We start from the raw sequence: 16,647 nt of genomic DNA, 5'->3' as shown, positions 1-16,647 counted from the left end.
TGGCAAATGGTCGACATCACATTTTTAGAGAGACAGTACATAATAAATTTTGATATTTAAATTTTTCAAAATACACAAAAAAACGCAAAATTAAAATTTTTTCATTCGAAAATTCCCCTCGACCTTTGATATATCTGCCCCTAACTCTTGGACATTAATAACCAGCATAGAGTAAAGAGCATCCACAAATCTTTACCAGCATCTATCTTTAAGCACTTCTTTATCCTAAAATTGTATTTTAATTTAATTTTTAATTTATTCAAAGTTGTAGATACTCATTCAAATTAGTATAAAACTTTGGCTTCACCTTGCCAATTGGGCTTCACTCACAGGTTTCAAATGTAAACTCATTCCTCGTGCTTGAATTATTGAGTGTGTGGAAGGGGGCATCAGACACCCCACTTGAGCATTTACTTGTGATAATATGTTGACCATGAGTGTAGAGAGCAGGTATGGAACTAGCGGTAGACAAAAATGCCATTTGCTTAGCCATTTGATATACAGAACATCCTAAATAACCAATGAAAAATTATATTTATAACCCAACCAATGATCTTAGGGAATGTGGGGTCACATTAATTATGCCACATGTAAGTTCAAGACTATCTTTAGTCTTTTCTATGAGTATACAAAATATGGCACATGGCTGACTGCACTCTGTTACTATATATTAGGCACAGGCTATTTGTACATTTGAAAGTATGAAATCACCTTTGATTTCCTTGTAGGATATATAGTTTTACATTTTCTTGTTATCAAAAGATAATATGTATAGTATGTCACACAAAATGTGTTACACATTCATCTGCAAAAAATATAATTACAAAACAAAAGACACTAATATTATGGGGCATATTTATAAGGCAGTGTATTTTATATAAAAAAAAGTGTAAGTAAAATAAAATATTTGTTTATAGCTGCTGCATTTACATGAAAGATTAATCTTTACAAAGCAGGTTGGAAATCCTGTAGATTAAGGGTCTTTTATGACCGCAAGTGCAGTATGCAAGTGCAAATCCAAACAGGTTGCCATTTTTTTTATCCACAATGCAGCATTTTTCCCATAATTCCAATTTAATTATGTGGAGGAAATGCAATAGCGTCAAAATGCATGCAGTTTTGCTTACGAGTCAACACGAATTCAATTGGGCAGAAAATTATTTGAGGATTGGGTCATTTCTGCCACTTAGAGGTCCATTTATCAACATTCTCATTCTAGTGGTTAGAAGTTTTTGAAACCACAAAAAAAAAAATATTTTGAAAGATCCAAAATGTCAAATGCACAAATGGAAAAAAAGCAGAATGATCTGATTAACACAACAAAATCATTAAAATCCTTAAATACCTTGAATTTTTGGTATTCAAAAGAAACCCTGAAAACCTCTTAAAGCCCCTAAAAAATGGTACGGTTGGATAAGGATAGCTTCCATTGACTTCTATATGACCTTGGCAGCTTTTAGATGGCAAACTGTGGTTTTAACATTTAATAAATCACTATTTTTATTGTTTTAGACTAAGCACAAAAAAACACAATTTTAGCGTTTAAAAATATGATTCAGTAAAAAAAAAAAAATATGAAAGTTAGTAAATAGGCCTCTTAGAATCAAATCAGTGTTAGGGCAGCTCCAGGGTTCTTCAGCATCAAAAATAACTTGCCTGCAATTTGCTAAGATTTTAAGATCTTACACAATTTTACAAGCTATTTTTATGGTCCGAATTCTATGCAACTTTTTTCTTACAGCTTCATAGCATAGCACTGCTGCTTTCTAAATATGTCCCTTGATGTTTTCTTGGAAGAACTTCACCTTCTGAATACATATGCACAAATTCACATGTAAGATTACACTGATGGAATAATGATGTTAGTAGTGGATATGCCTGTCCATATAGATAGCCTTATTTTCATGGGAAATAAGTCCATTGCCGTAAACTGATTGGGCTTTTTGCTTTCATGATGTGTTTGACAAAAAGTAGAATCGGTATGCTGCACATAACTTGTAATGTTTCTCCGTGCTGATTTTTTTTCTGCAGTAATTGTCTAGATTCAGTGCTGTTTTCCAATCTTTTTACAGTAAAGGGTAACTTGTACTGTATATGCCTGCCCTTATTTCATAAAGGACAACATTTACTATTTGGTCCAACTGGGGCCCCAGGCCCTTCCCCCTCCATAGCTGCAACCTCCCTCCGGCTCCTGGGAAGGAGGTTGGAGGGGCAGCGCCAATAGTGGGACAGGGCCAGTGGGGCCCACCGGGTTTTTTCCCGGTGTCACGTAGGCCCAATCCAACCCTATATGTCTAGAAATATTTTTTCAAAGTTTTTTAACTTTTATGTCATAGTAAATATTCGCCTTTCTTCAAAATATTTCTCCTGTTTTACAGCCAATGTTTACATCCCACCAGTCAATTTATCACTTTAAATACTGGTATGGGGCCTATTATCCAGAATGCTCGGGACCTGGGGCTTTTTGGATAATGGATCTTTCCGTAATTTGGATCTCTATACCTTAAGTCTACTAGAAAATTATTTAAACATTAAATAAACCCACAAAGCTGGTTTTGCCTCCAATAAGGATTAATTACATCTTAGTTAGGATCAAGTGCAAGGTACTGTTTTATTATTACAGAGAAAAAGGAAATATATTTTAAAAATGTGGATTATTTAGATAAAATGGAGTCTATGGGAGATGGCCTTTCTATAACTTGAAGGTTTATGGATAACAGGCTTCCAGATAACAGATCACATACCTGTACATAGAAATGTATCAAAGAGTTACAAAATGTGAAAATATATTAATAGAATTGTGAAAAACTTAAATCAGTTGTTGTTTATGTCTGCTGTTGTTTTGACCAGGTGATAAAAACACCTGGACTTATTTATGGTGGCTTATTTACAGTATGGTGATGCAATGTAATAAAGCAAGAAATACAATTTAGCATGGTTAGGTTTATTTTGCAATACTTTGCTCATCCAATTTGTTCACAGGAGTTGGTAGGTTTGCATATATGGGCAGAATGTAGATGGGACATAAGCATCTTTCTTGAAATTTAGGCTATGCAAGGTATAAGCTTCGGGTTTAGTGGTTGAGAAAACATTCTGCAGGTGGAGGTTAAAATCAAAAAAGTGACTTTATTGAGATACTATTTAAAATGACAGGCATCAATCATAGATATGCTCCTACACGCGTTTCATGCCTCTTTCTGGCACTTCATCAGAGGTGAGGTCACAGGATATCACGTGCCTTAAATACCTATATCTAATAAAAATATCAATCTTTTAAAAAATAGCAAAAACACATTTTGCTTGTTACATATCATATAGGTTACAACAGTTATTACATATTTTATGGTTGGAAGAAGCAAGTTACTTCCCAATCATTATTAATCATTATTAAAGTGGGTGCCGTTTTTTTAAAGTGAATATCCAGTATGTCTCTCTTTGGTCAATTATCCTTTTAAAATCTCCTCCACGTGGTCTTAGTTTAACACTCTCTATGCCTTGGAATCTAATTTGGCTAAAGTCATCCCCATGTTTGTGCATAATGTGTTTGTCAATGGCTGATATTCTTTTGTTAGCTGGGTTTGTTTCCTCTATTCTATCCAGGTCTAGAGGTGTGAGATGTTCCCTAGGTGTTGCCCCCATTGCGGTGCAGCGTCTCTGGAGGTAGAAACCCCCATCAAATATAAAAAAAGTTGTGTGTTAACAAATATTCTATACTTAACAAAATTAATTCTTGTGTAGTGTCATCATATAATTCGGAGTATTACAACCAGAACTCTACAGCTCATAATCCTATGGTATAATTAATTAAATTGTGTGGTGCATCTCTTATATCTACCTGTTCAACACTAGTGTGATTTATTTGTTCAATAGTATTCTCTTGTGTAATACTGAGCTGTTCTCTATTGTGTTTGTGAAATAACCTTTTTAAAGTGAGCTTCCTTGTGAATTTATTTAAATTTAAAACTGTGGAAAAAAGTGAAAAATCGTTATCAGGTACAAAATTCAAGCCCTTATTTAAAAGAGTGTGTTGTGCATCTGGTAAAACATAAGATGATATGTTTATAACGTTACTATTACATTTTTCATTTTTGGGCACTTCTAGTTTTTTTCCCCAGTGTTTTGGCCACCATCCAAAAACCTTTTCCGTTTAGCATTCTGGAGAAATATAGGTTTCTCCTTTGAGCTGGGCTCTGAGTCCTCATCACTTGTGTTAATGGTATCTGAAAAGGAAACCCTAGCAGGGATTATATCAGTATGTTTGGGTCTAGATTTGGATTTCTTTCTTCCAGTCCCAAACGACTTCTGTTTAATGGCAGATTTTGGGGATTGAATTTGTCGCTCCTTATGCCATGTATATACATTATCATTGTCAAAGTCAAGTTTATCCCTATTAAATTTCTGTTGTTTAATCTGCATGATGTTGTTCTCATTTAAATGTAATTTTGCTTTCAAGCTTTTATCACATTGTAAAAAAATCACTATTTTTAGGTAAAGCATTAATCTCAGTCTGTAATAGGCATAAGCACCAGAAGATGATAGAAACAAGTGAACCTTGTGTTGTAATGCCCGGCAAAGGCTCCCATGCACACTTGTAATCTGCTCACTTGTTACAAAATGGATGTGCAAGAGTGCATAAACCCAGTGGTGTGACTATAGAGGAAGCAGAGCCCATGGTTGTGGGGGTGCCCTGGGAATAGGGGGACCGGACCATGAGAGTCTGCTTCCACTATAGCTAAAAAGAATACCTCCTCCCATGCAGGTCGGTGCAACACGTCGGAACCCTCCAAAGATTTTTTTCTGCGGGGCTGGTGTATACTAGTGTATACTAGTTTCTCCACTGCATGAGCCATAAGTTACGCTAGTTCTTATCTCCTTGTGCTGCAGAATTACAAAATTCAGTGAACACTTGTGTAAAGTAGAGAGGAAAGTTACTGAAATCAGTCAGTTTAATTTAAGGATTACTGCAGAATCCCATAAAAAATACACAAACGTTCCTTTTTATTCCACCTCTGCAGATGTATTGAACATGTTGTAAATTAGAAGTTAAGAGACATAAGATACCTTACTCAGGCACCCAGGTTCAGAATAGCAACCTACATGAGGCAATCGATATACTTGGAGTACATGGAATATCCAGAATACAGAGCGTAAAAGAACCGGCCTAATAAACTGCCCAGTTCATGGCTAGATAGGAGCAAGTAAATGACCCCTATTATTTTCCCCATTATACAACGTTTGGACTTATGTATCCTGGGTGGTAAAGGTTTTGTTGTACTTGCCTATGAAAGAAGCATGGAGCATGGCTTTTATGACATTTTAAGTAAAATATATACATCCTTATAGAAAATTAAGTAGCAAGAGAATATCTAGAAATTAAATTCTGCTATATGTGTGGCTATAATGTTTACAGGGAACAGAGGACAATTCTATGACACATGCGTGTATTTACTTTCTGTAATGATCAGTAGATAAAGGCATTCTTTTTATAGATATCCTTTTATTGATATTAATGTATTCCAATATCAGAGCTTTTAATGAAAACCAGTAATTTTCAGTTATTATTTTTCTTCATAAGAATAAAACTGCTGCTGTTGATGGCTTCAAAAACAAATAGTACTCAAATTATTCTCAAGAGGACTTAAAAAGCATATGATTTATTTCCTGTTTCACTAGGGTCAAACAATTTGTATTTCTCATGGATATTGTACTCAGGGATTTGCCTTTTGTTTAGAAAAGATAACAAAACACTCCATGTATAAGTTTCCTGTGTATTTGTATGCAAAACCCGAAAAAGCAATTATTTACTGGCAAAGAACACACTGACACTGGAACATTTATCATAGCAATAATCCATTATCAAGCACAGACAGCTGTCAATGATTTTTTTTTCATATTGTACAATAAGTAACATTTATGGAAAAACTGTTAAATGTCATTGTAATTTGCCCATGAGGTAAATAAACCCATTATAATACAAGAATATCACGATTTCAATACTTTTGTTATCTTGCAATGGGTAATAGAAGCAGCTACTAAGAGAAAAGACATTACTGTAACTGGGGATGCACCAAATCTTTGAAATGAGATTTGGCCAAATATTTTTGCAGCATTTAGGCTGAAAATGCCTATTCAGTGACTTTAAAGCACAGAACAACTGACAACATTGTTTCTCATACACGTATGCAATCCGTTATCCGGAAACTCGTTATTCAGAAAGTTCCAAATTATGGGAAGGCCGTAGACTAGATTTTAATCAAATAATTCAGATTCAGATTTTTATTTAAAATAGCACCTTGTACTAGATCCTGACTAATATATAATTAATCATTGTTAGCACTATCCTATTGGGTTTATTTAATGTTTACAAGCTACCATTCAGACTCTGTCTATTTGATCAAATGTGTTGTAGATAGGGTTGCCACCTGGCCGGTAAAAATGATGGTTGATCCCAATGTTATTAATAGGGAAAAAAGATAAATATATAGGAAGGTCTGTATTTTTTTTCCAGAAAAGGTGGTGTAGAAGAAGGTGGGTCTCAGTAGAAGACATCAAAGCTGACCGCCTCAGGAAGCAATTCCACACCAAATTTCCTGGTAAGCCTGGGGGTCCAGTGGCCCCCCTAGAGAGGGGGGGTAATGTAACGAAAACTAACCCTGGTGGCCTAGTGGTGCGGCGGGGACGCTGCTCCTTTCCTCCTGTGCCGGCTCCTTCCTAGTGCACGCCGGGTTTTATAGGCGCATGCGCGCTGGCGTGATGACGTCAGCGCGCAATGGCGTGAAATTGAAAGGTATTTAAAGAGGCGTTTTTACTTTTGTCATTGCCCGTGATAGGATTTGATTCCTGGTGGTTTCTTGAGCCTTGTGCTTGTTCCTGTTTGCCTGAAATCTGTTCTGATCTCCTGTGTTTGACCCGGCCTGGCTTTTGACTACTCTGACCTCTGAAAACCTGACCCTTGCCTGAAACTGACTTTGATTCCACTTGTCCCTCCTGATTGACTTCCTGGTTTGACTCCTGCCTGTTGTTTGATTCCGATTCTGCCTCATCCCATCTGATTGATTACCCGGTTTTGACCCTTGCCTGCCTGACGATCCTTGCTATCTACCTGCCTCGATCCTGCCTGCCTGTCCACGAATTTGCCTATTCCTGCTTGTACCGTGACCTTTGGCCTTAAAGACGCTATCTACAGTCGTGCCCCTCTGCCTATCCAGAACCCTCATCTTGCACCTCTTGTTTAAGTCCAGGTGGCATCCAAGTAAGCCGAGGGCACCTCCCGAGGCCCAAAGGCGGTCACACTACTGGTGAAGCACGAGCCGAGACCAGGGTGCTTGGTGTTTGTTCTGGTGTTGGGTGCCGACCGTGACAGGTGGCAAACCTAGTTGTAGAGAATGGGATATTTTTCCAAACTCTTAAACAAGTATGGGATCTGTTAGCTGGAAACCTGTTATCCAGTATGCTCTGAATTACCCAAATTTTAATGAAATAATTCAACATTGTACAAAATATTTCCTTTTTATCTGTAATACCAAAATAATGCTTTGTACTGTATGAAATAATTAAACTTTATTGTAGGTCAAACAACTGGGATTTATGTTTAAATTATTTTTAAGTAGACAAAGTAAGAAGATGCAAATTATGGAAAGTTTTATTATCCTAAAAACCCCAGGTCCAGAGCATTCTGCATTATAGGTCCAATACCTATACATACATTTCATCCATCACTATTTATAACTTGCATCAATATATTCAGCCACAATTTCAGATTTTATATGTTGTTGTCTGTAAGATCTGTATTTTATAAAATAAATTTAAAGGGGTTGCTCACTTTTCGAACACTTTTTCAGTTTTTTTAAGATTGTTTTTTCAATTGCTTTCCATCATTTATTTTTTACTGTTTTCCCAAAATTTAAGTTTAAAGTTTAGGGGCATATTTATCAAGGGTCGAATTGAAAAAACTTTAAAATTCAAATTTAAAACGAGCAACTAAAATTAAGTCGAAGTGGTTTTTTTGGTCGAATAGGTCCGTTTTTGATCGAATAGGTCCGTTTTTGATCGAATAAGTCTATATTCGCCCAAATTCAAATAGTTAGATTTTTTTAAAGTCCACCAATTGACTCCTTATAGGTTCTAGAAGGTCCCCCATAGCTAAAACACCAATTCGGCAGGTTTTAGATGGCGAATGGTCGAAGTAGAATTTTTAAAGAGACCGTACATGTGAATTTCGATATTCACATTTTTTAATTTTTTTCAAATTCGAATCGAATTTGGACTAGTCGAAGTACGCAAAAAATAGCTTGAAATTCGATTTTTTTTTTTTTCATTTGAAATTTCACCTCGACCTTTGATAAATCTGCCCCTTAATGTTCGTGTCTAGGCTTGGGCGAATTTGACCGTTTAATTTCGCCTACATTTAGTTGATACATTTTTCAGCAGAATCTATGGAATATTAGCAACTATTGTATCAATTCTAACAGACGTCTTTCATGAAATTCAGGGATTCTGCTCAGCAGGGACAAAAAATACCCAAATGTATCAACTAAGGAACAGATTTATCAATTTATTGCAAAAAATTTGAAATTCTAATTCAAAAAGACCAACCGAAATTAAGTCAAAGTTTTTTTTGGGTCGAATAGGTCCGTTTTCGATCGAATAGGTCTGTATATAAGTTTACATTATTTACCACAAATATGACATGAATATAGACCTCATCCAACTATTTCTCAGTGTTTTTCAGTTTTTTTGTCAGTTATGGCAAATAATTTCATATCGCATAGTAAATATTACATAGAGAATATTTAACAAAGCAGGGGTATATATTACAGAAATATACACTGTTTGCTATACCATGAAAGGTGAATGGAATAATTACTTTAACGAGGATTTACATAACTTGCTTTGCAAGATGTTCACTGGGGACATTTTGGAGGGTGTGGAAGCCATGGTTTAAGATTGATGAGGCTGATTACACAATGGAAGATAGTTGAGCAGCACTCACTTATACTAAGGCTAAGGGTGTAGCCAAAAACACATCAGGTTAATGGCTTCTATAGCGGAATTTGTTATATATAATAAATGTGTCCATGAGTGGTGCTCATATCTTCTTTGTTTGAGAATTTGTGGAGGCAGGCAGATGGCAGACATGTACCAGAAATCTATGGACTTCTGAGCAGAATTGGCAGCGGGAAATTCCCACAGTTGAGTCTGGGACAACTTCATACTCTTTTTCGTGATTACACAATGGCACATTTACTGGATAATGTGTAATCTGGTGATAAAAGCAGTTTTGCATAAGCCTTGATATTGCAATAATTGAATATGTCATTAAATGCATTTTAGGAAATATATTCAACATATCCTGTGAAAGTGTTAAAGATCAATTGGTTGTCTGATGCTCTTGATCTTTAATGTTTCACCTGGATACTTGCCTTCATTATTCTAACCGCATTAGACTACTTTAGGCTAGCCAAACTATGCTTGATATGTCCTACTTAACCAAGGCAGGTTAGAGTTATTTAAATTTGAAGCCTTTGCTTTGGAATTTCATTCCAGGGATCCATATAACAGAACAGCAATCACTCTGGAACCCATCAGTGCTCCCAGTGGATGTGGAGGTTTAATGCCTTCAAGACTGTGGAGGTTTAAAGATATGAAAGTTTAAAGACTCTGGCATTTACTGTATTTGGACTGGAACAGTTTTTAAGTACAGTAGTATCCCTTTAGCTGTTGTAATTCTAACATGGTTTGCTGTTTTTCATTGAAAAGTGTGGTTGTAATGTGAATGTTGCTTATTACACCACAACAGTGAATATCTGTTTTTATTCTTGCTATTTCTGGTGCTTGCCAAATGTTTAACATGTTAAAGCTTTAATTTTTTAATGAATAGCATATCTATTAATCATTACAGATCTTTCTGTCCATTGTGGATTAATTCAAGTGATTTATGTATCATTCAAAGATTCTTGTTTCCAGTAAAGTAAAGCGCCTATCATAAAGGTATTAGTAACCATTAGCAACAAGTGCCAGTTATTTAGACCATCTGTTATAAGACTGGTATTAAAAGTGTTATTCATGCTAACCTCATTTGGACCTCCTGATAAATTAGCATGACAACTTTAAATCCATTTTTCTATTTAGTACTTATATATTTCAAATATATGGCCAGTATGGTAGAGGCCATATTAAATAAAGTAATACAATCAGCAAGTTATGATTCATGCTGTGGCATACTCAGTTATCTGAAGTGTTATACATTTAAAGAACAAATCAGGTAATGTATTGCATTCACTGAGTCATATCTACCATGAGACACATTTAAAAACAATAGAGTGCAGTTGGGTAAAGTCTTTTTATTTTAAAAGATAGATGTCTTCAAATGGCTACACACACAAATGAGGTCACCAAGAATATATTTGCCTGATTTGACCACCACTCAAAATTGGGTTGCTTTATTTAGAACCAGGCCAGCAACTGGATCACATTACTGGCCTGTACAGGCCTGAATCTATGACCCACAACAGTCCTCTCAAAGTGGGATTTTAAACCATCATGATCAATATCTAATCTAATCAGATTAGAGGCTGTTGTTTTGGCCCCATACTTTGGTTGATACTATTGAGGTGACAGGTTACTAGTTTAATAGTTTTGTACTACAGAACTTTTTAGAGCATTAGAGAATAAGATTATTGAATATCTAAGAATAAATCATTTTCCAGTAAAGCAATATAAGTGAAAATTAAATGTCAAGGTGCCTTGAACTAAGTTAAATTATGCAATGCCTAATGATTTCTTTAACAATCATAATGAAAATACTGCATTAAAAGTGACTATTCCAACTGGCATTCTTTCTTTTTCCCTGTCCCATAAGAGTTTATGTTCCATTTTTCATTGTTGAGTGGGGTTAAATGTGTAGGGGGGGGGGAGAAATATATAACACAACAAAAGTAAACTTGCATAATATAAAATTAATTAAAGAAAAAAAATTTAAATTGCTGTTGTTCCAAACAAAAGAAGACAGTAAAGCTACTTTCCTATCATGTATTCTATAAAAAAAACTAATTTAAATTTAATGATAGTGACTATTCACATATCCGTTTAAGAAAAAATCCTTTTCTATCTGCAGCCCAGATTTTCATAACATTTAATATGGAGGTATAGTTTACATTTGGAAGCACTTGTTCCTTTAGTGAAATGTCCTCCCTATCGTATAAGTGTTAAGGTTTTATGCAGCGCTATAAATAAGGGAACATAATAAATGACATACAGACAAACAAATACAGTAGGCAATGATGTCCACAAGGTTTTGCAGTCTATAGGGGCAATGCCTTTATAAACCATTACAGACTGGAGAAAATGAAGTTATTGATGTTTTGAAATTGAATCATTCTGTATTAATAAAAAGGGTCATCCAGAAAGCCACAAAGCTAGTTGTATATATTTCAGAAGATGATAAAGTATCCATTTTTTAAAATGACAAAGAAAGAGAAAATCACTAACCTTGTACAACAATTTTTCCAATTGATTCTATGTTGTAAATGCACACAGCTCTAGACAGTCACCAAGGACCATTAGAAAGAAGCTGTACATGGCAGTGTGGCACTGATAGGAATAGCCCAGGAAAGTGAATTTCTTTGCAAAGAAGAGCACCATCCATTGTCCAAGGTTAGCAAACCGAATAACTGGGCCAGAAAAAAAATAAGCTCCCTCCACTTTCCTTGCCCTTTAAATAGACAGTTGTTACCCTAAGGAATATTTTACATGTACATGTATGTGCATGTACTATACATACTGTAGTTTAAAGTTATTTGACAAATATTAGCATATACTTAAATTATCCTATGTACCATCAAGTTGATTATAATGCTTATTTATTAGTACACTATAAATTATAGTGCAATATATTTAAGCTGGCCAACTACATCAAAGTCATCCCATATCTGGCCAGTCCTATGCTCAATTTTCATCTGGTTCATTAAGAATTCTATTGCTTCATTATACATTTTACAAAAGGGACTAGTTTTACCTCTGTACTAGTCCCTAAAATGTATAATGAAGCAATAGAATAGTTGGCCAGCTTAAATATATTTTGAAAGGTATTGCAATATATGGACAAACAATCCCTGTTTTGTTTAAAGGGTAAGGCATTTTTCAGTAGCAGTATGCACAAAATGTCTCTGTCTTAAATATATTGATAATGGGTTGAGTGCAGAGGTATCTTGTATTTGTCTATATGTATTTTGTGGTCACAGCCTCATTGCATCCCCGCCTAATGTTTTTAAAAATTAGTGGTGAGCACAACTTTCCCTTGTTTGTTATAGTTATACAGGAGCAGTGACCAGCTCCATGTTGTAGCTCCCACCCTTCCCAGCTATAGTCAGGTGATCCCACTGGTGTCTAATAAAAGGGCAGCCAAGTTCGGGAGTTTTACTTTGAAAGCAGCAAGTAAGTTCCAGGTAAAACTTAGTCCCTATTGTAAAATGTATAATGAAGCAATAGAATTCATAATGAATCAGATAAAATTGAGCGTAGGACTGGCCAGATATGGGATGACTTTGACGTAGTTGGCCAGCTTAAATATATTGCAATATATGGACAAACAATCCCTGTTTTGTTTCAGTAGCAGTATGCACAAAATGTCTCTGTCTTAAATATATTGATAATGGAGTGAGTGCAGAGGACTCTTCTATGTGTGTGTGTATATATATATATATATATATATATATATATATATATGCTGTATTAAGCAACCGCACTCTGTACACCGGACTTCTTGTTGTTGTTTGCGGGTGCAGGGTCAATTGTTTTCATATGCAGAAGTAGTATATAGACCCGCACACCAATGTTTCTTTCCAATAAAGTGTTTATTTAGTACATTAATCCTATTTTTTATTTAATGTACTAAATAAACACTTTATTGGAAAGAAACATTGGTGTGCGGGTCTATATACTACTTCTGTATATATATATATATATATAGTTGCTGCCTGATTTTATCACCAATGATGATTACTGCTTTACAAGTACAAAACCTTTAAAAGTACAAAATCACTAGCCATGTAAGGTCTATTTCTTTCTGCACCTTACTGCCATGTTAGATTAATTCTTTCAAAAAAGGTTTACCAGAACAACTGCACTGAACTTATGTTTGAAATGTGTAAGTGAGGTCAGAAGACCTTTTAAGATTCAACAAGGTACAATACATTATTAATTTACTTATTAATTAAGATCATTTAATCTTGTAATCCTCCAGTTTTAAGGCATTTAAAATAGCCCCATTTTACCTATGCAGGCCTCTGTTCCTTCATATTTTGGTAGAATATTTTTTGAGAAATATATTAAACATTTATTTGGTAGAATTATAAAGTGTTTAATTATAATTCAAAATATCACAATATTGTACTGCACTGTAAGAGAATGTCTAATTAAAAAAAAAAAGTCCTGGTATATTGTCAGCCACCCAAAATAATACGTAGCCAAATAGAAATTGTGCATACTTGTTGCAGTTGCACCTCACAAAAGAATAAGCAGTGCAGTAAGAATAAACAGTACCAAATACATGCAGTGTTGCTTATATCGACACTAAGGGGCAGATTTATCAAGGGTCGAATAGTAAATTTGAATTTTCAATTCCTTGAACCCTTTGAATATGTTAATTGCCTTCCTGACATTCAAGTTTTTTTTTTTAGAGGGAAAACTCAATTAGAATTTTCGGGTCAGTACTATTCGATCTAATATTAGACGTTGGAATTTTTTCTTAAATCACCTCCTATTCGAGTTGAAAGAATATTCAAATTTATAAGAGTAAAAACATAAATTCAAAATTGACCTTTGATAAATCTGCCCATTAGAACCAGGCCCAGACTTCCCTCTTTGGTGCCCCTAGCTCCGATCTTCTTGTGCACCAGACGAAAAAAGAAAAAATGGGTTTATAGAATGGCAATTGTCGTTCTTACTTTGAAAAAAGTAATATGCAGTGAATAATTTTACAGATAATAGGAAAATGTGTGGTTGGCATATATGGTTTCCTGAATTTAATGAAAAAATGTTTTAAATGCATGTGGATGAGCCTTTTAAGTGGTGGGAGAGGATTTATTTGGACCCACGCTATATAGGTTTATGAAGATCATAAGTAAATAGGCTTGGGACTAATAGTTCTAGTGCAGATCTTGTTAAATCTACAGCAGCGGTATTGTTTAACAACTGGTAATGATGCTAACCATTCATAAATCCCTGAACAATCCCCAGCCTGTAGTTAGAAGACTTTAGTAAGCACAAAGGCTATGATCCATTGCTCCGATTTCCCACTTCATTTCTATACTCTGCACAGCAGGATCTCCCTATAGTATTGGGTAAATAAACAAAACTATTGCTATATTTGCAAAAATATGGAATCTAAACTGCCTTAAAAAAAGAAGTCAGAATTCAAATAATATTAGCAAGAATGTCCATAGCAGAAAGGCAGGTAAGCAACATAGTCCAAATAATCACTAATCAAGGATTAGCTTTATCCAGTTCCATGCTTTTCTTCAACACTCGACATTTCTTCTCCAACATTGAAAAGAAGAATGGCAAATGTGTTGTGAAAACAAAGCACAATTAATTTTTCAACTAGTTTACACAGTGCACGTGGTGTACCATTCATTTAGGTGAAAAAGGAGTGCCTGCCTAAATGAAGCGGGTTCCATCCTTAACTGTAGCCAGTAATGTGTATGCCCTTGAGGGAGTAAAATATTATCCTGTATTAAAGGGGGGCCATCATCAATAATAAAAAAAATCAACTGAAGGCAACCCAACACAAAAAAAAAACTGTAGGCACCCAAGGGCACAAACTAGTTAAAAAATATATTTTTATGGAAAAGGTTTATTTAGTAAGGCCACCTGCTGCACCTTGTACCCACCAGCAACTTGCAAGTTAAGATGTAGAAAAGGGCCGGCATAGGGGTTGCCTATATGTTGCCAATCATGAATGAAGTGATGTTTTCATCTGGAGACCAGGTCTTCTTCTAGCACAAAAAGGTGCAAAGCAAAAAGAAAACTGGTGGTCTGCAGCTGTTTTCTGCACTTTGCTCCCAGTCTTGTGCGTTGTAAAGAAGTCCTCCAAGACCTTCCCAAGTTGTTATCCCAAGGCATGCTGAGAGTTTTAGTTTGAGCAGCAAATTATGCGGCTGCATGTGATTTTGCACATTGATTAAAAGTACAAAGACTTTAGGGTTTATTTACTAAGAGCACTTCAACATGCACTTTGCACCATACTCAGTGTTGTTTTCTGCTGTTGTCTTTAATGGCATCTGGGTAACCGTTAAACAAACACAGAAAACAGCAAACATGTCTACTGTCCGAGTTTTCACTTTAGATTTTTCTTTTTCAGGTTCAACAGTAATCATCACATATACACACAAAAAAATTAGTGTAATACATGTACTGTATGTTTTGTACAATAATATTGGTTTTAGAGTTTCACGCTTTGATACTCCATTGTTTGGGTTAAGCTTTGTTCAACCCCTATTAGAAAAATCATTATTTATTTTGCCGTTACTTTTTTGCAGCAAGCAAATATTGATAGAAAGGTCAGGCACAGCAAATCAATTGGAGTTTTAAGAAATACATTTCAGCAGAACAGTAAAGTTTACAGTAACAGAACTGCAGTGATAAGTCTGATGACTCTTTGCTGGCTCTGTGTGTGTTTAGCTTTTTTTCTAGGAGTCAAAACAAGTTGACAGCAATACATTAAGCTGGTTTATATATTTTAGATGCACTTTTAAGAGTTAATAAATATTTTAACACAGCTATTGAAACATACTTTCAATTAAAAAAATCTTCTGGGAATCTTTATTCATTATTCCCTACATAACAATTATTCTTTCTAAAATCTAAACACTCAAAATAATGCACATTACTCTTTGTATCACTAAGTAATACTTGACACATTTTCACTGAATAACTACAATTTACGTTTGCTATTGTTAATCATATACTGTCTGGCAATGCAGATGTATTTGTTACCTTAAACGGATACTGTCATGGGAAAACATTTTTTTCAAAATGCATCAGTTAATAGTGCTGCTCCAGCAGACTTCTGCACTGAAATAAGTTTTTTCAAAAGAGCAAACAGATTTTTTTATATTTAATTTTGAAATCTGACACGGTGCTAGATATATTGTCAGTTTCACAGGTGCCCCAGTCATGTGACTTGTGCTATGATAAAATTCAGTCACTCTTTACTGTTGCATTGCAAGTTGGATTGATATCAACCCCTCCTTCCCCCCCCCCAACAGCCCATCAGCATATAAGAACAGCAGCCTCAACAGCACTCAATAGTAAAAATCCATGTCCGATCACGACTCTTTCAGTTACATTGAGTAGGAGAAACTATAGCCTGCCTGAAAGCAGTTCCATAGTGCAGCACTGGCTCTTTCTGAAAGCACATGACCACTTTTCTTGAAAAGTGGTGTATGTTCCAGTAGTGCTCAGTCAGCCAGTGATTCCATATTAATGTGGGTCAGCAGTTGGTTATTTTTCCCCATCTGCCAACAGATATTCTAATCATAGTGAGTGGCACAATTAAAAAAAAAACAACAGAAAAACAAAAGTGTAAAGTGGGTGAAATGATCAATACATCTAGGTTTGGGAGAACTGATAACGTCAAAGAAGTTT

The sequence above is a fragment of the Xenopus laevis genome, chromosome 5S (genome assembly GCF_017654675.1).
Source record: "Xenopus laevis strain J_2021 chromosome 5S, Xenopus_laevis_v10.1, whole genome shotgun sequence".
NCBI lineage: Eukaryota > Metazoa > Chordata > Amphibia > Anura > Pipidae > Xenopus > Xenopus laevis.
This window is presented reverse-complemented; position numbering follows the sequence as displayed.